A 25,525-nucleotide genomic window follows, 5' to 3' on the forward strand; every position below is an offset into this window, starting at 1 on the left:
GTATTTGTTCTCTTCTAATTTATAGGCTTGTCTCTACTGACGCAGTGACCCATTTCCAATGGGATAATTTAAGTTTCTTCATTTATTGTCCATAATCTCCATGTCCTGTGAAGGGATTATATTTAGATATTTAGATTTAATGCCGACATGGCAAATTTATACGTATTGTGTTTCAATGGCTATAGTGAATCAGATCATTTAAAAGATCAGCCATATAATATTACTCTTTTCTCACTGTCTAAATGTTACAAACATAACGACCACAGTTGTAAGTCTAAAGAAGGCAAGGGTGATCATCTCCCTTTATTGTTTGTATCCCTTATTTAACCTTACAAGTTGAGAATGCAACATTATTTATGGAAATGGCCTGGGGAAGTATTATCCAAAGAGATAAAAACACACACATAAACTGCACATACTAAATCCCACCTAAAAGTGGCACATATGCCGTTTTGGAAATGTCTATATAATATCTCATGAAAATAGTCTTATGTACATGATGATTTTAAAAGTGTTGGCTTATAATGGTCTACCTGAAAGTATTATGACTGAAAGGCCACTGGGCTGCAGAGTGATTATCCACAACTTTTTACCTCATTACCCAGATCTGTGTTGATGATACATACTCTGTCTTTTAGTGTAGCCCTGTTGTCATAAAACAAGCAACTTGAGAGATAAAAATATAAATGCTAAACTGACATCATATCAATCACAACAGACATGTTGGCTTAGCACAACATACAAATGCAGCTCTGTAGGAAACACAAACCGCACACAATGTCAGCATACTTTTCTATCAGAGGTTGAGGACTCACGGTCATCTACAGTTGCAAGGAGTCTGTCAGCTGTTCTGCAGGATGAAAAAGGCAAGGATTCATAAGGTAAATGCTAACTTGGAGTCCATGAAGTGTTGTTGATCCGGCTGCATTTACACCAAACATCACATTCAATGTATTGTAGTTCACATAATGTTACATCAATGCGTAAGATAGAAGTTTTAAATGTGTGTGCCCCAGTCTGGTCTGTCTACAAAGGGAATTTCACAATCTTTTCAAATGGCAATACTACAAAGCATCTCTCTGAGTTTCTAAAAAGCAGCACTGATGTTTCACACATTTTACCCTTGGGATTTATTTTTTCCAGAAAGAGCTACTGTGCTGTTGGATTGAGTAATCCAAAGCAGTGCGTTATGCAGTATTGTATATTGAGTGCCATGTCTGGTGGCAGAATCCCCCGGTGACAACTATGTTGCAATATTTATAATTAGTGCTGTGATGACAGTGAAATTGTGTCCTGTAAAGGCTTGCATCAGAATTCCTCTCAATGTAGAGATGCTGAGATGACTCATGCACTCACACTCTCACACTCTCTCTAACACTGCCATACACAGAGTTATAACAGGCATTATGTTGAAGCGGTTCTCCTTATAAATGCAATGCACATACCTTGTACATGAGCAGAACTGGGATTTAATCATGGTGAAGTTACAGTGAGGACGAAACAAATATGAAACCTAATCCTGCGGTACACATGCTATTAAAAGTCCACTGACCATAAAAGCCGCTCTTTGACCTGCAGCAGAAAAAGTGAAATTGTCTGTGACATGATGTAACAACCACTGAAATCATTTGAAATCATTCGGGCTAATGAGGGCACCGCAGCCTTTCTCCATAAAAGAAATAAAGGAAGAAAATATGGATTTAATACTTATTGAGTTGTTAAAAAGACATAGTGTAAGGATTACCTGCTGTCTCACTCATGAGCTTTACAATAATATATAGAAAAATCATTTATAACATCAATGTGAAGTTAGTATTATTACTTATTGCATTTTTTCTTGGAACTGTGTTTTTTTCCAACCTGACGGATGGGGTCTGTGATGATTAGCGAGATAGGGGAGCAGAGAATAAAACATCTTTCTGCAAGGAAAAAAAGAGATTTATTTTTGTCAGACTTTAATTTTTCTTGTTGTCGTTAATATCTGGGCCATTTCACCTCTTCAAACCTCTCGGAAGTATAATAATAAAACAGTCAAAAGGAGTCATCACCCCAGATATAATAGTGTGTTCATTTCTGCCTTCATGCTACTTTCAGTATCCTGTTAAAATTATTCTCCACATCATCTTATTGAGCAAATTGAACACTGAACTAAACACAAAAGGCACCCTTAATAAGAAATAATATATATATATACTGTATAAAGTTACATTAAAAAGTGCCTTTTCTACTGCTACTCTCTTTCATCTACGTCAAACATCCCTGAGTGTCTTTCACAGTCTGTTAATTGTGCGAGTTGATATCACGAGGATGATAAAAAAAGTAAATTATTTTGCAGCCCTAATCCGAAGTAGATATGGTTTTGTTTTGAGAGGTCATAAGCCAAAGATTCTCATTTATGTCTTATTTCTTGTTAAGCAGACAGATGTTGACATGGCCGTATAGTTGATTCATGCTTGTCAATTACCATAATGTATAGTTTAGTAATGGATTGTAGGAAACGAGCCAGAAGCCTGTCTGTATTGTTTCACGTTCACCCACAGTTATCTGCCCTGAACACAGCTCATTATCACCCAATGTTTCCCACATCTGTCGTGTGACCAACCTGTCGTGCTCACATCCCCATACACACACACACAGACACACAAGCATCCTCCCCGCTGGCCTCCTAAAGCAGGATCTAGTGTCAGACACGTCACGGCTGATTTTGAAGCAGCAGGTGTGCGAAATGGAGTGTAGGGGTATTGTGTGTGCATGTATTTAACACATTTTATGAATATGACTTTGCTGCAGTTATACAACAGGAGAGCATATCCAAGAAAAGGCTACAAAATCATAAACAACAACAACAACAACAACAACAACAACAACAACAACAACAACAACAACAACAACAACTTACAAATCTATTCTAATGTAATTAATGACTGTATATTGGATCTAAAGCAGGGACTTAACTACAGTTACCAGCCAGTTAAAGACTAATCCTGCCTTGGCAAAGAATGAAGGCTATTTATTTAGATTTATTTACTGTGTTTAATTAGTGGTACCAACACCGTATAGTGGAACTAATTTCTGTATGTCAGTATGTCTTCACTATATCAACAAACACAGGACTCTCATCGAGGAGGCCGTTTTCGTGAAAACCAAAAGTCATCGCTGATTTTTTTTTAAATGTAACTTCATTAGTCCGTAACCATGTCTCAGACATAACCACATCAATGACCTACATCTGTAACAAACAGCTAACCCCAACCATCATTGTTTTATACTTTTACCCAAGTCGTTTGGTGTCCTAAATTTAACAAATTAGTTCTGTTTCACAACATATACCATGTGTTTAAAACTGAACGGTCATGTGTTTAAATGTGTTTAAAACTGCCACCATTTGACCTTTTTAAAATGTTAAATTGAACGCTCATAGGCATAGTTTTGGGAGTCACTGGCAAACAAACTAGTCCGTTGTTTAGATGCAGCGACATGGTGAACAAATTAAAATATCAATGTTATTTATATCTTTGTTATTGCAAATGCCTTTTAAGTACAAAAAATAGTATTTTGGTAGTTGAATGTGATGGAAGAAATATGACTGTCAATGAAGTCAAAAGAGAGTGTGAAGAAAACTTCCATTGTTGTATTTTACCTGCTAACTTTTGGAACGTTGTTTTTGAGTTATACAGGGTTAACAGAAATGTAGGCTGGGGCGAGACATTACCTGTTAATATCTGATCAGTGAAAGTTTAAAATTAACTCTGAATTTAAAGTTTAGGTTATATGGTGGACTCACTGCTGGAAAGATTAATTGAATATGCCTGGCTAGCTCAGTCGGTAGAGCATGAGACTCTTAATCTCAGGGTCGTGGGTTCGTTTTGAGGCGGCAGTAGCTCTAGACCTCAGTCCATAAGTGACCTGGCTGGGAACCGGAGGGTCGCCAGTTTGAGTCCCTGCGTGGACCATGAATTGAGTGTGGACTGGTGGCTGGAAAGTTGCCAGTTCATCTCCTGGGCACTGCCGAGATGCTGTTGAGCAAGGCACCAAACCCCCCCAACTTCTCGGGGCGGCCCCCTCGCTCTAACATCTCTCCATTAATTGCATGTAAATGGATCCTGTCTGTGCATATGTGTGTATTTCGGGCCTTAGTGTGTAACATGAATAATAATAATAGAGTGCGGGACTAATAAAGGAATTCTTCTTCTTCTTCTTCTTAAATAAAAGCAGACCTGTTCCAGGTTAGGAGAGGATTAGAAACATTTGATTCTGAATATGTTACAAAATAGAATGAAGAACTCTATTATTGCCCCATCGTTGAACCTGATTCCAAGTAAAAGAAAATACCATGACTAGGCTCAACATCATACAGTATGTCATGTCCCCATGTCTTTCTGAAAGGCAGCTTCAGATGGAACAGAGGAGAAAACACACATTTCATTCACTTGCAAAAACTTCTGCAACACTTATGTCAAAGTTATTTAGCTCATCCAGGGACAAACAGGGAGTCATGTGCACAACAAGATTTTTTTACATATTAAAGCGCTTAGCAGAAGTCCGCGCACACAAATTAAATGGGGACCCGAGATCTAACCCTGAGGCACACACTGCAGCTTATTTCTGCAGATGAGGATGTGGAATGTATCAGTTTACCAGGGCAAGTTGGATTTGAGACCTAAACCAGACACAGTGAAGCTGACCCAACCAAACAAGCTGCAGAGAATTTGGACTCAGACATTTCTTCGGTTCAGTCTAACTTCAATCACTTGTGTTTCTGCTGATAGTTGGGTGAGTAATGGAAATAATAAAAAAGTGTTCTTGTTGTCTCCCTTCAGACTCACTCGTGGCCTTTTGGAGACATATTGTTTTAGCTGATAATGACCCCACGCTCACACTCTCACACACACATGATTTCAGTCACCCACAGAATCAATCCAGATGTCACAGCGTCAGGCCAGCTTCCTATAAGGCCTGCCTCTCCACTGCTAATAGGAAATGTTCCCGAACATCTGTGGTCTCCATCCCTCTGCTATCTCTCTCCCTCTCTCTGTCTGTGTGTGTGTGTGTCTCTCTCTCTCTCTCTCCATCTCTCTCTCTCTCTCTGTCTCTGTCTCTGAGCAGTAGAATAAATTGAATTAGAGCTCCACCACCCACTCTGCAGGATCCTGCAGCCCTCTGTCAGATAGCTAAACAGAAAGAGGAAGAGAGGGAGTGAGTTGCAGAGAGATAAACAGAGGGCAAGAAGAAAGACGGTATAATAAAAATCCCCCCTGCCCCTATAAAGAATAAAGAACAGTCCTTACAGCCTCTTTACTCCCCTGTAGTAGGCCTGATAAGAGCCAACACATTTTTTTTGTTTTTTTGAAGGGTTGTGAGTGTGAAAGAGAGACAAAAAGAAAATAATGAGAGAGAAGGGGAAAAATTGAGGATAGGAGAGATGGGCGATTGCTCCTGACTCATCCCTTAAGGAATAATAATCTAGCTCTTGTTGTCAAGATAGCAGTGATACCTGGTGTTCACCCTTACATTTTGCACACTTCAGATGTTATTCATTTGGCAAAGACGCCACTACAGCAAATGCAATCTGAAAAAACTAAGTGAAAGCCAAGAGTCGATTTAAAATACAATCTCTCTGTCTTGCATATGCCGTAAGAACTCAAAACACAATCTGTAACACAAAGGCATTGCAGTTCATTCATTCATTCATCACAGCAAACCACTCCTTTTAGACGTAATAGGAGGGTAAACACAACTAAAATGGCCTGAAAATCACTACTTTCTCTCCCTCAGTCACCCACATGCTTTTTTTTTCTAGGGACAGGGAAGCATTTGCATAATGCCTCCATATCGGCGAGCCATTAGCACCAGCACGAGTGGCTCGTGTGCATAAATGTATTTCCTTGATCAATCAATGCAAGCTACTGTACCTGTAGAACTAAATGAAAGTCAAATCCAGCAAAATGTAGAGCCACTGGAAAGAATGACAACATGTCCCGCGTCAGTCCTAAAGTGGAGACACTTTAAACTCCGAATTCCCTCATTGCAAATTAAAATAGCTACTTGAGTTATTCATTCATTCATCTTCAACCGCTTGTCCCTTTCAGGGTCGCGGAGGGCTGGGGCCGATCCCCAGCGTGAGGCGGGGTACACCCTGGACAGGACACCAGTCTATCGCAGGGCACATAGAGAGAGACAACCATTCACACCTACAGGCTATTTAGAGCCATCAATTGACCTAACACGTGCATGTCTTTGGGAGGAAACCGGAGAACCCGGAGAAATCCCACACGGACACGGGGAGAACATGCAAACTCCACACGGAAGGGCCCCTGCCGGGATTCAAACCAAGAACCCTCTCGCTGTGAGGCGACAGTGCTAACCACCACAACACCGTGTTGCCTTTAATAGCAGTTATGATTGAGTTGAATAGCTTTGATTTCCACTCGTATGAAAGTTAGCTGTCATTGTTTTCCATGTAGGTGCTCGGGAACACAGGTGTTACGGTGGTATTACATGACAGAAGTCATGATACTTCAAAGGCATCAGTTATTTGTAAATCCCTTCATATTCACTCTCAGTGGACTTGGCACAGCACTGTCAGCAAGCCCAGATCTCAGAGTCAGTAACAGACAACATTCTAGCACATTCCAACCAAAATGTTTTTTATTTCCGTTAGTCTGAAGGGTCCTGTGTTTCTTCAGCCCTTGGTAAATTGTGTATACAGTCTCCCAAAGTCTACGTTCCAGCCAAAGGACCAAGCAAAACTCGAAACCCAAATTCATAAAGCAAACAATCAATTTGTTTTTCTTTGTTTCTCAAATGCTTCTTTTTGGCAGGATACAAATCTTTGGGCTGGGCAACTAGAGGCCTGGAGGCAGTATCAAATCTTCCAACCATTGAATACTGAATGATAATGAATCAAGATCCATTTTGAAGTGCAATAGGCAGAGGGAACTGAGTTGACACATTATAGGGTTAATATAGCAATATGCATTCACTACCACAAAGAGGATTGACCAGCACAGTGGATCAAAATGTCTTTCGAAGCAAGTAAACAATACATTGTTAAAGTAGCATTTGTGCTGAAAAGGAGCACATTTTTGTTCACCTGTATGTATTGTACTTGTTTGACACAGCCTTTGATTTAAAATAAACATCATAATTTGCAGTCTGAAATAAGAAACACAAATTATGAGTATGTCTCACTACGGAATGCACATTGTTATTAAAAGCCAGTCATTCATAGTCAGTGTGTAGGAGAATGTTGAATGCCCAACAGTGCCTGGGATACTAGAAATCACCTTATTTTTCATTAGAGTAGTATTCAATTGAACTGCAGCGTAGGTCGCCTGGACCTTATTTCATTCACTGGTGTCACATACCATAGCATTGCATGTCAGGACACGCGCGTGCACGTGCAAACGCGCCTGTCATCATTTGAAACTAACGAGAGAAGTGAGAATTACGCACGCACTCAACACACCGACGCAGGCACGGCAAAAAGCGAACGCTCCATCATCATCATCATCACCATCATCATCATCATCATCATCATCATCATCATCATCAACTTTGTGACAACGAGGTATGGGGTTCAGTTCACTCTATATTTGTGCTGTTTTCTGCGGATTCCAGCGGATGATTAACAGTCGCGTAAGGTTACCTAGGCCTACATACAACCCCCCCCCCCACCCCCCCCACACACACATACACACACACACACACACACACACACCACCCACCACGCCTCTTGGTACAGGTGGGGCTGTGTGCCTTCATAACTAGCTATCCTAAAGTCTAAATCATATAAGTGGGTGTAAGACATACCGGGGGTGCGCGCACAAGTTATCTTTCTTTATGGCGGCACTAACACGCGCTGCTGTGTGCGCGTGCGTAGACACTCTCTCTCTCACACACACACACACACAAATACGTTTATTCACAGCACACAACTGGGTGCAGAGCAGCTGAAATGTAGCCTACTGAAACTATCCCGAGTCTGGGTCCACCAACGACGGTCTCAGGCTCGAGGGCGCCAACAAACACAAACACACACACACACACACACACACACACACACACACACACACACACGCAGCTTCCATAACTTACACCGGGCTCAATTTTGACCTTGCAATGTTCTCAGTGCTGGTTATCCAATTGCAGTAGCACCTTTCCGCTGTCCAAATCCCCCCGCCTCCCCTCCCGCCCTATTTCAGCATCCAGGCTAAACATCAATGCAAGGATATCTAGAAATAACTCTACCTCTGCCCCTCTTTTTATTTTACCCCTGAGCGACCACCATTCCTCTGCTCCAACAGACGCAGTCAGAAAGAAAGAATGAGAAGAAAAAAAGATAGAGAAGGGGAGGATAAATCCGAGCTGTCATTTTTTTAGCACGTATAAAAGAGATAATAAAGAGTTTAAACTTCAGCCTACCTCTCTCCAGATGTCACGGTTCCTTCTTCGCCAGGTGTCAGGGCTCAATTACCTTTCCAAATCCCATCATTTGAACGACAGCGGTGATTACAGTAGTAACTCCACACAAATAGTTCCCAGATAAGAGAACGTGCCCCATATGCGCATATGTGGAGGTGAATACGTGTAATATCCTTCGGGTGGCTGTAAATTCCGTTTAGGTTTTATAGTTCAATCAGCTGTCTTCCAGAGGGGTGCGTCCGTTTTGCATTCTCACAGCGCCCGACGACTACATCCTCCTCTTCTCCCTCCTCTCTCTTTCTCTCTCTCCCCGTCTTTTTCTGCCGGTTTCATCCCTCCATCCGCGGGGCGAGGGAAGAATCCCAACCGAGAGGCACTGAAATGATCCCTTCTCTCCTCCGTCCGCTTAGTTTCTTTCTCTTTTTCTCCCCTCTTCTCCTCGGCGGCGCCTCCTCTCACTCCTCCTTTCACGCCGGTCGCTGTCCTCGCGCAGGTGAAATGGGAAGAATTCCACTATGAGAAAAAAAAAAAAGATATCCGAGACAAAAGGGCGGAAAAGTCAAATTATTCCAGAGAAAAACATCCCCGCAGGTTAGGCAGAGTTTGTTGAACACTCCTAAACATCCTCAGTGGTACCTTTGCTGCTTTGTTGGACACCGTTAAACCATTGCAATAAAGGGTTTTTGGATCACTTCACAGTCGCGAGCTTCTACAGTAGCTCGCCCTCCTTCTCTCTCTCTCTCTCTCTCTCTCTCTCTCTCACCCCCTCTCTTCTTACGTCGCTCGCCCTCTGTTAACTCGACTCTGTGCGCCTCCTCTGCAGTCTTGACTGGAACAGAAGAGAGAAGAATAGAATAAAAAGACATAAAGAAGAGGTGCCGTCCCAGGAAAGCGGTCTGCCGGTCACTCACACCGAAATCTTAACGGTACAGTCCCGCTGATCCTCAGTCCTCCTCGCAGGTCGCTTCCCCCGCACCGTTAATCCATAATAGCGCAGCGGGCATGGTGACTGTCAGGTGTGATACAATCAAGGAGTAGGACTTCCTGGGAAATTTTCAGAATAAAACCTTGGCATTGGGCAGTAGGCTGCTTATCCATAATAAACAGATAATATTCCGGGTTCGTTCATGCATTATTTTTTGCACTGATGTCACACCAGAGGGTAACGTGATTGGTTAACTACCCATTGGCCCCAGACCTTTAGGGGGCCCCAGAAGCTCCAGGTTCTCCTATGTGTGGTATGTGCAAATGTGATTTATTGCAAATGAGCAATACTGTATGCACCACTTAATTACGATGTGGATACTAAAAGTGAAAAGGAAATAGCCTGTTGTAGCATAATTTCTCATTAAATGGTCCTGTATCACAAACAGGTTTGAATTAGTACAAAAGTTTTTGCTCCCACGATATACCTTTATAAATATGCTTAATATCTATATTTTAAAGTGACATTGTACTATACGTACAGAATGCACACAGAGGCAGTGGTGGCACCAGGTTTCAAAGGGGGATTAATGAAAGAATGGTTGATTTAAATAGGGCAGAGGTGTTTTTTTAGTTGTTTTTTTTAATGATAGTCGAATTTTTAGCATGTTGCTTAAGAGTATATTCTGGTTCTACGGACAGAAGTATGTTATTTTTTTCATTCATTCATCTTCAACCGTTTGTCCCTGTCGGGGTCGCGGGGCGCTGGAGCCGATCCCAGCTATACCTGATAAATGATATAGCTTGTAAAAATAAAAACCCTCTGGTCAAACAACTGATGTCAAGATAGAGTGCATGCATCTAGTAAGCATGTCACCAAAAAGAAATGTAGATTATCAAGTAATTATATCAAACTTCAACTACGATGATAACCTTTTTTATTTATTTTTTATAGATGATCCTTTCACGTTGCCCATCTATATCTGGCTATATCATCAATCAAAGTGAGAAAAACATTCAGGTGAGCGCCTCATCAAAACCACACCTACAGTAGGCCTATTGCAACCGCAGTTCTCCTGAACTTGATAAAACCTACTATACTAATGCTTTTATTTTGAAGAAAAAATCTCTTTATTTCCGGACTGGGCCTTGATAACCCTGGCTCTTGACCGAATTTAAAGCCTGCTGCATGGAAGTTGTTGAAAACCGCTCTTCTTCCCGGTGTCGCGCTCTGTGGCAGCCTGCACTCTGCGTGTTCAGCTGGACGACGCGTGGGTTCACATTAAACTAAAGAAGGGCTTTCTGAATATGAATATCATGTTAATGATCCTATCATTTGTCAGATGTGCTCTGAGTCTTCTTCTTCTTCTTGAAGCCGCTGCTCGTTATTGATTCCGCACACGGTCGAAAAAACAGAGAGGGGAGAAAGTGCGGCTGCCGTCCTCTTCTGTCCCATGTGGAAGTGTGCGCCACCGCAAAACTATGTATCAAGTCTCTCCCTCTAAACCTTTTCAATCATCTCTAGAATAATCGTCTGGTTTTTCTGTGTGAAAGAGGATGAGGTCTTAAAGAAAGAGAGCAGCTGACTCTCTCTCTCTCTCTCTCTCTCTCTCGCTCGCTCTCTCTCTCTCTCAATTTCAATTTCGCTTTATTGTCATAGATGTCACAAAGATTATATTGCAAAAGCATACAAACTCAATGAAACGAAACACCAATACATTTCATAGGTATAATTAAAAATACAAACTTACGAGAAATAAAAAAACAAGATAGAAAATAAGAAGTGCGTGTGTGTGCGCACGTGCGTAACTGCTTGTGTGCGTGTCTCTCTCTCTCTGCTGTTATACAGAATAGTGTCTACAGTCTGAGGGTAGAAGAGACCAGGCGTGATTCTCATTGAATCTTTTTTGTTTCTCCTGACAGAAAGGCAGTGATTTAAAGACATGAATATAATGGTTTGATGGTAAAATAATACAATTTAAGTCGTTTTTTAAGGGGTTTGTTTTCATGTTGAGGTTTCAGGATTCAGAAGTCCACAGGGGTTTATTGAGCTGACTCCTCTGCTTACATGTGAGAGACAGTGTGATAAAAGCCTGAATTGGAGATACAGTGTGGGATCACTGCGGGAGCACTGATAAGCCTGATGGTAGCCTAAGGAAGCAAAGACTGGGTGGTCTGGGAGGGTCACCAAGATGTATCACATTCAAATATGGAGCAGGACGCTTCTATCACATAGTAATGTATGATGAGATTGTATTAGTGAAATATATTTGTGCTTCATTGACCTCACAATAACTTTTTTTGTGATTGCGACCCTTCCATTTGTAAGGTATGTACGGGTAACACTGACCGATGAATTCCCTCATATTTGAGTTATTTGTCATTTGAGTTAGACTTTAACATATTGGCGAGGCCTGTTCCTCACCAGTCAATCAATAATCGGCAAATCAAAATATGACATCGCATGATTCAGTGTTCACAGATGATGTATTGGCCTGCTGTAATCCTGAAGGGGGTTGGAGTTGGACCACATAAATCATCAGAGGTTTGCAGGGTTAGGTACCCTAAAAGTCGATATTGTAAAACGTGAGATTACCATGTCTCTTTTTATTTAATTTATTATTATAAAGCAGGTCAAGGTGCTATATATATGTACCGCGTGAAATGCCCACAACCCGTATTCAGAAACGGTGCCTTTAAACGAGCCCGCAGGACGTCTGTACTGTCGTGGTATCACAACTAAAGGCTACTATATATATGTAGAAAGTGCCGCTTGAGTACCAGTCATTCCCCGGCTGCAGTGATGGTGCAGAGAATTGCTGACCAATCAGAGCATACTGGGCTTTTTCGGCAGGGGTCTTAAACTGAGCGTTTTTAAGACAGAGGGTGAATACAGGTATATCCAGACAGCATGATATTAATGAAAATAAAGTGTTTTTAAACATCAAAGCACATAAACATGTTCTAGTGGAAACAAAAAATATAGGTATGAAGCTGAAGCTGAAGATGAGCAGAATATGCGCCCTTTATAAGAATTGAGAGACTTACAAGTGGCAAGAATGGGCAGCATGTCAACCATTAATAAAATAAGCCACATTTCTGTGACTTAACTCTACTTCAGTTACAGTGTGTGTGGGGATTAAATGTAGTGAACATTTTTTTTTTAATTCCACTGCTATGCCCTTAAAACATCACAGCATAATAACTGACAATAGAAACCATTTTGTGCTATAACAGACTAATTGTGGTATTCTGATTGGTACTGAATGAGTTTGATATTTGTTGGTCCAGGATAGTGAATACAGATGATAAATGCATGACAGTTAGCACTAAGTGGATGGGGGATCTCTAGCATCTCTATTTTATTTCTGATTGGTTTCTGATTTTAAATATCTTATAATGGCTCTGTGAAATGTGCCCTTGCTTGACTTAAGCACAGTTTCTGCAACATGTGGCCAGTGTTACCCCAGCGCCACAGAAAAATCAGTAATGACAATAAACAGGCATAATGTAACCTTCAGGCTACTGCTGCTTCCAATCAGTTTATTGATTAGCTCTTAACAGCTATTAAAGTCATTGGGACATTGTCAGGTGGCTGATGGGATAGCTCCCTACTGAAATCACTATTCATTAGCTCAGCGATTAAAAATGTGGGCAATCAACAATTGGTTAACCATCTAAAACCAAGCTCATGTCTTGTTTGTTTGTTCATCGATTCAATGATAAAATCAATCCTGAAATAGCACTTTGTTATGGTTATTGCTTTACAGTGCCATAGCGTAAAGGGAGCACAGTAGAGTATGTCCGTGGGGGCTTTATTGAACTGTCACTCAACAATCGCTCGGACATGTGAAGAGATTTTGCCATTTCAGTGTTGACCGTACAGCTTTACATTTTTACTGGGTGCCCCCGTCTGCTCATGTCTGCTACTAACCACCTAAAATGGATCCACTCTCTCACTTCTTGCAACTGCTCCTGAGGTCCAAAATATGTCCCTTCCATGGTTACACACAGGCTACTGCCGAACATGTGTGGGTGATGACTTAAAATAGTAACAGGCTGCGTTTCCTTTCAATTGTCAATCAAATTTCAAGCAAACTTTTAAAATGCTAATTAGGTTTTCATTCATTCATCTTCAACGGCTTGTCCCTGTTGGGGTCGCGGGGGGGCTGGAGCCAATCCCAGCTGACAGGGCGTGAGGCGGGGTACACCCTGGACAGGACGCCAGTCTATCACAAGGCACATAGAGACGAACAGAGACAGACAACCATTCACACTCGCGGGCAATTTAGAGTAATCAATTAACCTAACACGAGCATGTCTTTGGACTGTGGGAGAAAACCGGAGAACCGGGAACCTTCTCACTGTGAGGCGACAGTGCTAACCACCACACCACGTTAGGTGCTTCCATGAATAAAGTAGACAGCAGCATAGTTTCATCAGATGTTGGAACTGTAGGTGACACCGTCAGTAAACAGAGCATATTAAGTAGTGGTTGCGTTTTTTGTAGCATGACCTAATTATAGCTTTTTAATGGCTTATTCTAGTACCAGGAGTACACGGATTATAAAAACACGCCTTTCAGTAATGTAATTTGTAAATGTACTTATCAGTGTTGCAAAAAGGTTTTTGTGTCACACGCCATGGTGTTTTGCCCTATAAAGATGGTTAGCTGGCAGTTTTTTATTAATGTGTTAAAATGTATAACTGTTAGTAAGAAGGGTGTGCAGTTTATAGGAGCCCCCTCTCAATACACTTAAGCTAGCCCCAACTTATCGCAGTGAATTTTATATATTTTGCTGCCTAGCGAAGCATTACAGCAATTATTTCAGCTCTGTACCTGTGTATGAAACAAGGTTGATTGATTAACTGAACGGCTGCTCTCTCAATAGAGTTAAATGATCAATATCTCAGAACATATTCTGCAATGGTGTTTCTATATTTTTGCATGATTAGGGCCCTTTTTTAATTTACTTTTTCCGTTTCTAGTGGTTTTCTAATGTAATACTTCATAAAAATATGTGAATGGAAACAGAGTTGTCCTATGCGTATATCACTGATGATACTGTGATCTTGAGTCTTCTCCAGAAGGACATGGACCTTTCCCACAATGAGATATAGACATCTCTATCAAATAATGTGACACTAACCATCACCTTCTAAATGTGACCAATGGTCCTTGACCCGAGGCAAGTGACTAACCATGAGCCAGTGATCATCAAAGCAGACAATCATTCAGGTGTCCTTGTGTAAATACTTAAGTGCTCACATAGACAACGTTTTTTGCGGGGGAAAAACACACTGATAACTTGTGCAACAGACTGCAGCAGAGACTTTACTTTCAAAGGTGATTGAGGCTGTATGGAGGAGTGAGCAGCAGATCCCGCTGATGTTCTATGGGGCAATCCTGGAGAGCATCATTAGATACGGAATTGCAGCATGGTTTTGGCAACCTGACAGCGCAACTGAACAGAAAACTTGCCAGCATGCACAAAACAGCTATGGAGGTAAAAGGGAAGAAAGAATATGAGCCCATACAAAGCCTGTACTTTGAAACAAACTCTCAACATCCCCTCCTCTCTGAATACCAACCTCCGCCATCAGGAAGAAGACTCAGTGTGCCAAGGTGAAAATCAAACCGCTTGAAGCCATCATTTTTTCCGGCCTCCATCAAGCTGCTGAACTTGAATGATACATTTATGGAAATAACAAACAAGCACTTTTATTCTTACAGGTCATTCTTTCAGCTGCTGTCAATGTCAAATGTATAGTCAAATGTCTATAATAGGTGTTTTCATGATGTTTTTCTGTGTGAAGCAATGGACTATAGCCCTGTGCCCAATACATACTGTATGTCCCTTATGGAACAATAAAGTTTACTCTACAATGCATCACACTGAATGGGCTGTAGTAAGCTCTACACTACAGTTAATTATTTGACTTGAGAAGTGGAGGACATGGTGGACATAAACCACCAAACGGAATCCTATTAAATTAACACTATAATCTTTAAGATTTGCATCTATTGATTATCCGTTAATTGACTGCTTTTCAAAGAGTGAGTTAAAACAATAATGATTGATCATATGACCCACTAATGAAAGCACTTGTACTTGCCTCTTTGCAGAGTATTCCAGTCTGTGTGTCTGTGATGACATTCCCTCTCTAAATGCAAATGCAAAGACAGTGGTTGGTCTGCCGGTGGAACTCGCCACTGCTGTGTTTCATTCTAAGTGGAAATGGGGAACTACCAACTTCTGAGTCAGGCTTGTAGTAAGGGCATAAGTGTTATAGGAACATGTGTGTGTATATGGATTTAAGTGGGTAAAATATAGGGGATGGACCGGAAGTAGAGAGGTGAATGTGTGTCAATATAAAAGTCAACATTCATAGTGACCGTGAACGTGACAAGATGGAGGGCTCTGAAAGAACAGGCTCACATTCAATTACATCTTCTGCTAAAGAGGCCGCTACAAACAAGGTATCTTAATTGTTGCAGATTATGACTTTAAATGCCTGTTAAGTGTAATGAAATTTTGTACTGCTATTCATGTTGACCAGAGGATGTATACTGACTTTGGTCCTGACTGTCCCGGCTTTTCAACTAGCGCCAACGTATGGTGAAATTTTCATTTAACCAGTTAAATCCAGACTGTTATTCATGGTGACTGGATAGTGCTGTCAGTCAAGTTATCGATCATCTGTTAAAGAAACCTGCTTCCCACCCCTCCACCCCCGCCTTTGTTTTTATTTGTCACCTTTGACGTCATGGAAGTCCTTCAAAACAGGGTTAATAAACAGTAGAAAGCAGAATTGAAGCAGTGTCAATGTAATGGTGGTTACTTCTTTTTTTATATATAGGTTACTTCCTCAGTAACTAATTTAAGTAATTTGTTCAGCAATGAATGCCGATTGTTGTACCTTTCGAAGTAAAGACAAAAAACAGGTGTCTCTTTTTTTTGGTTCATTGGGAAAGGGACTATATGTTCTAGGAATTTATCCTTTTGAATTCTGTTCACACATGTGTCACATCTGTCAAAGGGGCATTTATGGGACAGACATTACCTCACAAGATTTCTCTCCAGATAATGACTGAATTTAAAGTAGACTCTCAGCACACATACTTAATCCTCAAACACTATTTTTCTTTCTGCAATTTACCCCTATTTCAGACGAAATAGATCCTTGCAGTGGTGTCTTGACTCCACAAATAGATCACTAGAGATTTGTCGAACAGTACGTCCTCTCTTACAGTATGGACCAAAAAATCCTTCTAACCTACATTTTTTATAAGATTTATAAAAAGGGACCTGTCCTTAACAAGCACAATGTCATGACCACTCACTGACCAATGCTCTTGATACACTAAGCCACTAAAACGGTAGGCTTCCAGTGGTGCTGATCAGTGCATTGATCGCCTGATCATCTGGGGACCATGTTGGAGGTGGAAAGACTGAAATAATTGGATGGCTGGGTAGAAATCCCCGCAGTGAGACTTGGATCAGTGATCAGAAAGGAAGACATCCAGTAACAAATTCAAGATAAGGTCTGATGTACTGGAAGATTGTGATAACTACCTACAATAGTATCATTTCAAGAAATTTGCTTTTAAATATTATATATATATAACATCCTTAACCTGTTAAGGTTAACAACGAATCTTAGACACTTTACTGATATTGACTGGACTTGTTGTGAAAAACGTACAGTTGTCAACCCAGACTCTTTAAAGCTTATCTTTTAAATTCTCTTCACTTGTCAATTTGATTGGGCCAGACAATAGTCTCATATAATTGTCTGCCACTGAAGCTATAAAACCCCAAACCCTGCTAGTCATAACTATCTACTGAAGCACACGCTTGAGATGAGAGCACAAAGGCACTGTCAGTATCAACATAAGCTGCTGAAGCTTTAGCATTCTGTCACTGTGGATCAAGCTATTGATTAGCTGTTATAGCTATTGCAGACGGCAGCAGGTCATATTGGCTGAAATCCTTTTGCACACAGATGAGTGGTCGAGAAAGTACACACTCAGCAATGACTTAAATCCAAGAATTCTTCCATTGCGTCTATTACTACACATTCATTTTCCCTTGGTGGGGTGTAATGGCCTCCGAAATAACATTTAGAGCATCTAATTGTTCTGAAATTTTCAGGGAAAAAATACTGGCTTCAGTAGATGTCCCTGTGCAGCTATTCGGTGAGCATAAGACTTGGCCCAGTAAAAAACAGTAGAGATCAGCTGCAGTGTTAGTTCCTTACATTGGATATAACGCTCAATTGTTTTTCATTGCAAGTGAGAAAACATTTGATCACTGCATCTTTTTTACCCTTGTTGGACTATGGAGATCTGCTTTTCATGAACTCTCCTGATCATTTTTTAAGAAGTCGTGTGCATCACTGTTCCTTATATGCAGTCGCATATTTGTATGTCCGTACACTCTCTCACTTGCTGACTTTTATTTATAAATCTGTTCTTGGAATTCTGCCTACATTTTTGTGTTCACACATGTGTAGAAACCTCAGCCAATATGGCCTGCAATCTCAGGACATCTCAGGCTTTTGAATTTTCTGCCGTGTCTGCCTGGAACAATGTGCAGAAGGACTTGAAATTGATACATCTCATTACTCTGGGAGAGTTGAAGAAAAATCTATGTATCCAAGTGTAAAATTATAAGAGACATACATACATAAATAGTAACACTTTTGGACTACATACAATACATACAGTACATACATAATACCTCTCTACATCTGGTCCGTCCCCTATATGTTACCCTCTTAAATCCATACACACACATGATTATAAGTGAACGCAGCATAACCGTTAGTGACTATATAGGCTTGCAGACCAACGGCTGTCAGCAGTGTCACTAACATGGCGGCCTATTTACATCTAGCGAGCGAATGACACCGAAGACACACAGATTGAAAGACTCTTCAAAAAGGCAACAAGTGCTTTCATTAGTGGGTCATACGATCAATCACCATTGTTTTAACTCACTTTTTGATAGATAGTAACTATCAGACAATTAAATAGATGCAAATCTTGTGGCGTGCAACTTTAAACTATATATCAGTTATGCACAAAATGCATGAATCACAAAGCATTTGATGTAAACCACACAGATACACACATATGAATGTTTTATACTTGAAATTGTCCGATATGGTATACTGAAGCAAAAAGGTGCAGCAAGCAGCTTTCAGCATGCTGCCTTTCATGATTAGTGTAACTCTCTTAAGCACTTATTTCAGGCAGTGATGGTTCCTACAGTATAAGTTTCATGAATATGTATCTATTTCATAATTTCTGTATTAGACTCATTCTCACACCCAATTCATCATATTCAGTATCTTGGTCAGGATCCTTTCGTGCCACTTTTTTGAAGCTCTGGGTACACCTTTAGCGTAATTTTTCAACATGCAGGGTAACAAAACCACATGGTTGGTTTTAGAAAAAGATCAAGGTTTGCTTTACAATAAGTACAATTTAACCACTTAGTTAGGTTTAGGCCACAACAGTACGTGATAAAGTTTAGGAAACGATGATGGTTTGGGTGAAACTATGTGAAAGTATGTATTTTTTTGTAACTTATATAGATGATTTCAGGGCTGCTGACAGAAAACACTAGGTCAGTTCTTCCAGGCCCTCTAACCTTTAAATAGTCTACCAGAGGGGCCTTTGGAAATAATCTTGTCCTGGGCCCGAGCACAATACACAGCAGCCCTGTGTGACATCATTAAGTGAGTTAACTTATGTACATAAGTTAAAATAAGTCAACGTAGACTTTTAGTTTCACATAATTCATGAACAGCAGTCTCCTGGTTGAAAGCACTTCTCTAAGCGGATGTTGGCGCTCTTTATCCCTGCAGACTCTGTCGCTCTCTATATGTCTTCTCACAGCACCACAGTCTAAGCCCGGGGCATCTCAGGCGCTGAGGGCCACCGACCATGCTGCTGTATTTGATGAGCTGGGAGTGAAAACAGGTTGGGTATATCAGCCAGAAGCGATGACTATATTAGAAAGATAATCAGGGAGAGTACCACCATGAGGGCTGAGACCAGGAGATCAAACATATATTTTGTGGTTCCTGCCACCTACAAATGGGTAGGAGGCAATTGTTAATCTACAGTAATATCAAGGAAAGTCTCAAGTCACCATGCTTTTGGGAAACACCTCTTAAGATTAAGGATACAATATACTATGGATATACAATTCCAACAGTAGATTTCAGAATCATTTTAGCCTTAAGATGATTTAGGAAACGGAGCCCTGGAGATGTCAATAAATTAAAGAAAAACAATACTGAACAGTCTAGACCAAAAACAAAATGACACCAGTATTTTTTGTGGGATGTCAGTTGCCTTTGGGGTCACCACCCAACTGTAGGAAAAGTATTCAGGTACTGCACAATCAGAAACATATATGATTTGTTGCGCCTATGTTTAAATTTCAGTTAAAGGAATTCATACCTTTCTGGCATTTTTCCACTTTTCTTTTGTAATCTTAAAATGGTCCTTATTAATTGTATGGCACACTAAAATGTAATGTATGTAAAATCTTCCAGGTGTTGAAACTCATCAATATTATATTCTCATACATTTCCGATAAAAGTCTGACCAATCATTTCATTCGGTCCGACTAAAATTATTTGAAGAGCTTCCTGCCTGTCGCAAATTTCAGAATGTCGCAGCGTCCCCTCGAGTTGCCTACCGCTGTCACTGCTTGCGAGTCGCGCACCTCTCTGCAGAGCAACAGAGTGGTAGAGTGGTCTGTGAGAGATAGCATGGGATAGTTAAGAACTGATGCGTCAAGAGGCAAGACGCAAGTCAACAACTGATCTGCTTGTCAGCGATGATGGAGGCTAAAGCAGCTTCATCCATTGCTTAAAAGAGATCAGATGGTTGCAGAGTTTCTTCTGGATAGGTACTTTTGGTTTGCCTAATCCCAGCATTACATGAAATAATGCAGCATCCAGACGCTATCAGTTATCAGTTATATCAGTTACTATAGTTGTATTGTATTTTTGTATTATTCATTTATTTCAGACTTGTAATCCAAAGATGAGAAAAAAAACAAACAAAAAAAAAAACAACACATTGAGAAGAGAAAAAAGAAGAATTAACAATTTACACATACAGTCTGAAAAGGGGATGGAAGGAAGCAACGCTTATAAATTTCCAACCCCTCACCCAGCACCACCCAACCCAAAATAACATATTATAACAATACAATATATTGTAGTGGCACAAACAGACATACATGACAAACAAAACAGACATATAGACAGACAAACAGACAGACAGGCCCAAACTTTTCCTGCTTCTACACCCCCTCTTCCCTCCAGAACATATAGGCAACAGAGCAAGTGCCAGCGAGGCAATTAGCAGATAGACAGGCATTCAGACAGACAGGTGTTTAGACAAACAGACAGACCCTCAGACTGAGAGACAGGCAGGCATCTATACAGACAGGTAGGCAGAGCGATAGACAGACGCCTAGACGGACAATGAGTTCTGTAATACTTTTTTATTTATGCAAAGAAGGTTAGCGTTAGCGTTAGGTAGACAAAAGAGGTCAGGCAGGAGGAAGAGGGGAGGGCTTTGGAGGGAGGCAGAGTTGTTCATGTTCAAATTGCTAAACAACATGCCAGAAAGTTAAGAATTGCTTAAAGTCTTATGAAGTCTGTAATACAGAATACTTCTGGATATAATATTAAACTTACAGTTGTGTGTCTTATTTTTATTAGCATTAATTAATTCATTGGAAACCATTATCGAGAAAAGTATGGAATTATTGCATTGAATATACATGAATTCATCAATGACATCAAAGCACTTATTAAAGGAAAAACTGCTGTCCCTCACCTAGAATTTAAGAATGTGAATGCATGCAACAACTCGCAGTAATAAGGAAAGAGCTTTCAATATCACCAAATCAACTCAAGGTTACATCTAATAATAAGGCTTAAAGCTGCCTATTTGCTTTCATCACTACAGTCAATATACAGAATATTGTGGGTAAAATGACACCATCTTCACTTTGCAAGGATAGCAGTTTTTGTTTAGAAATCTGTCCTAAGGGTCCTTCTGATCACATAGTGTAGTTTAATTGTAGTCATTCTGTAACCATAATGCCTTTGTGGTAGTACATATCACTGTTAGGATTGCTAAATATATTTATGTTTTTTATCAAATATTCAGGTAACTGACAGCAACAACATGCTAAACAAATGAACTGTGATCTTTTTAGGGGAAACTGTACATTATTAGCACAGAAGCCAGACTAATGAGTCATCCCTCACTGGTCTTATTTGATCCTGTTGTGGAACTCAATTTAATGAGAGTTCACCCTCATTAAATTCAGCACAGCAGCTAAAACTAGAGGTAATTTAAGTATCTTGGACAATATTCCAGCACGTATAGAGAGATCTGCTGTACAAAGGAGCTGTGAGATTTTACATTGGTAATAAAAATATGCTGCTCGTTCATTTTGTCAGATAAGAGCTGTTGAAGACCACGGACAGTGCTGGAATGCCTTCAACACCGCACTGGTGCTTTTCGGAAATAAATTAATCAAATCAGACAAGCACTAAACATACTACTACTAAACTTACAAATAATCAAACATCAGTATGCCTGATGAAAAGGGGAATTGCATCATTCAGGTGTCCAGAAACATTACGTGCTCTATTTTTTACATCCTTATATCCACAATTTGAAAACATGTTTGCTGACGATAGGTTGATTTATATGATACAAGCAACCATATGGCAAATTACTTAAAATCATATGCAGGTAGAGCACTGATTTTATTTCTAAAAACATGTGTATTAGCCAGTGCAGCAGTGTGTGTCTACAAACAGTGAACACAGTTAGTTGCATCACACATTATGACCTCTGACTATAGCAAATGGGGATTAACGACAACAGAAAAATAAAATAAAATAAAGCTATTATCTGTTAAACTGCAACAGCATGAAAACAAACCACCACTGGTGAAGCAGTTCATCACTAGTGTGCCTTTTCGATGCTGTTGAGTCATCTATAGTGCATGAAGCATCTACAAATACAGTATGAGGTTCATTAGCAGCCACAGTTTTGACAGCTCTGACACGGTCAGCTTTGTTTCAGAATAATAAGGCTTAGAAACACTTTCTCTCCATATTAAAGCACACACACGCACTCACACATGCACATGCGCGCTCAGAAACACACACACACACTGACACACAACCTCACAGTTATCTCTACACCATCAAGGTAAAGCTCAAAGCCTAAATCATACACTCACTATAAAAATGATTATCACACTTTAAATTCATACTTAAATCCGAATTCATCTCATTTTTTTTTTTCTGAGGAAACCAACTAAATTAATAAATGCAGCTATTGTGCATATTGCAATGGAAATATTTGTAGAAACTGTCTGAGGGCTGTTCTCATTCAAAGTGGTTTCATGCAGTTTTCGTACATAATATAATGAAAAGTAATGCGCAGGGATTCGTGTGTGTTTCACATATATTTTGCATGCGTATGCAATGTATTTATAGTGTGTGGCATAGGATGTTGACAGGTTGGGATGGTGGATTGCTAAAACACAGGACTTTTCATGCCTAACCCTAACCGTCACTTTTTGTTGGGTCAAATCAGTCACATACCGTTTTGTTTTTTTTGAGCCATTGTTGTTGCATTGTTCCATCCCTCCGTAAGATTTGCATATGTCAAACAAATACAGAACCTTCACCCAGGAGACCACTGTTCAAAAAGTCAGCACCGATTCATTTTAACTTACTTTTGTTATGTAGCTTATGCACTTAACTAATGCCGGAACTTTCCCAATATGGAGATAGGTTTAGCTATGCGTGGTCTAGCAATGCGAGAGCCATGTAACTTTGTCTAGGGGAAAAATCTAACTTTTACCTCCAGGAACCAGGGGGAAGTGATATTACAACCTTGTACTCGCCCACATAAAATATTGCACCAATCAAATGACCAGCATTGTCAAGTTTTAAAAAGCATTACTCCAGAAAAATAATAAAAACATACATTTCTCCTAATCTGCGGATACAATTTTTTCAAATGTGAGTATAAGTATACACTGACATCTTAGCATAAATGTATTTGTTCCGTACACTTTGACTTTAACACATTTTTAAATGTAGCATGAGCTAAGCTATACTATATTATTTTATTATATATGAATAGTAAACAAACACAGTTGACTGATTGAGATTTACTTGCTGCCAGTTTGTTAAACAGATTGCTGTCATCTGAGTGTTATGCGTTTGTCCTCAAACATCTCTCTCATTATAAGGCAGCTTTGCCGTATGCTTGTCTCAGTGCATGCATATTGCCAGGCAAACAGCGTTGTTAGTCATGTTGGCTTTGTCATGCGATTGTGCTTCAGGTCATAACATCTGCTCTGTAACCTAGGGAACTGTGCATGTGTGTGTGTCTTTGACTGTGTGAGTAGTTTCCAAAGCCAGGTACATGTTCCATTCATGGTGAGATCTGCTCCTTACTCTCTGCCTCGCAATGTTATCTACCCAGCCTCAGATAAGGCTCCTAAAAGTGTGTAGAGGTGTGTTAGTGTGTATGTGTGTGTGAGAGAAAGAGTGTGTGCACTGCCAAACAGATAAGCCATCCCTGCAAGCCTCTTATTCATGCAGCACCTAACAAGACAAGGCCACAATCACTCTGAAACCGTCTTTTACTTGTTTACACTTCACCACGAGCAAAGAGAGCTCCTGCATACGTATGTTTATGAGTGTGCCTTGTGTTATGTATGTCAAAGTGTGTGTTACTATCTGTGCTTAAATGCATGTTCACTTGGGCTTTGTGTGCGTGTAGACATATTTGCCTTTTTGTATTGATTGTGTGTTTCTGCATTGTGCTGTGTGACTGTTCTGTGTGTGTGTGTGTGTGTGTGTGTGTGTGTGTGTGTGTGTGTGTGCACCCTGACAGATAAGCCTCCCCTGCAAGCCTCTTATTCGTTCAGCGCTGAACAACAACAAGGCTGGCATTACTAATAAACTCAGCTTCTATGCTCTGATATGAGCAATGGATTTTGAGTTTCTCAAAGAGGCTTATAGGGGCGAGGGCGACGCATTGTAAGGCCTGAAACATTCACATTTCTAGAGAGAAACAGGGGCGAGGGAGACAAGGTAAAAGAAAAAGAGAGTGTGTGAGACTCTCTCTTCGCATGGCCCCATGCAGTGTGTGATAGACAGACCATTATTTTGCAAAGCATGGGCTATAGAGCATAAAGGCGGATTGTAACACGTTATTAAACCATTCCTGTCAATGGCTGCACACAGAAACAAAGCAAAGATAGTATACCCCGTGACTAATGGAGTTGTCAAGATGTGTTGTCCCTTCACATTTCTTCAAACACAGGTGAGATCATATGTTTTTTTCTTTCCTTTCATTATCACATGTTTCCCCCTATAATGAGGCTGCTGATTAAGGGTGGTTATCAGGAGTTCTCTCCTTTTACAATCAATTCCAAATGATGTGATTCTTGAGAGTCAGTCAGCTCCAACAGTTATTGATGCATGTGCATTACAAACAATGACTCAATGTGCACTTTCTAGGGAAAAACACTCTGAATTGGAAAATCATTTTAAAGATCCCATATTGTTAAAGTGAGAAATTTAGTCTTTTTTAAATTATAAAGCAGGTAGAGGTGCTTTATGTTTAAATACTGATAAACTATCCCCAAAGCAATTTCAGTCAAAAAAAGTAACTGGACTTGGTTATTTGTCTAGGAAGACGTTTTACCTCTCGTCCAAGAAGCTTCATCAGTTCATGTACGCATCTCACCAGGCTGGGACTGGCACAACTATCTGGTGTGGAGATCCAGGTATTTAATCTCTCACAAGGCCGATGATCTCACTGGAACCCTTTGTGCTCCAAGTGCCAACGAGCGTCGTTAGAGCGGCAGTCGTTGGTTGGAAGTTGGTTTCGACTTCGTTAGTGCTCTATTGAGTCTGAACGACAGTCGTTGGGGTCACAGGAGGACATTTGTGAACAGTTGTTCTTTGAGGTTTGATTGTTGAATCTCCTGGGAAGGGATGAAAGGGCTGCATTTTAAATTGTAGATAAGTGTAACATTCACAGGCTTACTGATAAACTATGAAAATGCTCAATCCACAAAGAAATGGACACATA

This window comes from Echiichthys vipera (assembly GCF_963691815.1).
Source record: "Echiichthys vipera genome assembly, chromosome: 12".
NCBI classification, from domain to species: Eukaryota; Metazoa; Chordata; class Actinopteri; order Perciformes; family Trachinidae; genus Echiichthys; species Echiichthys vipera.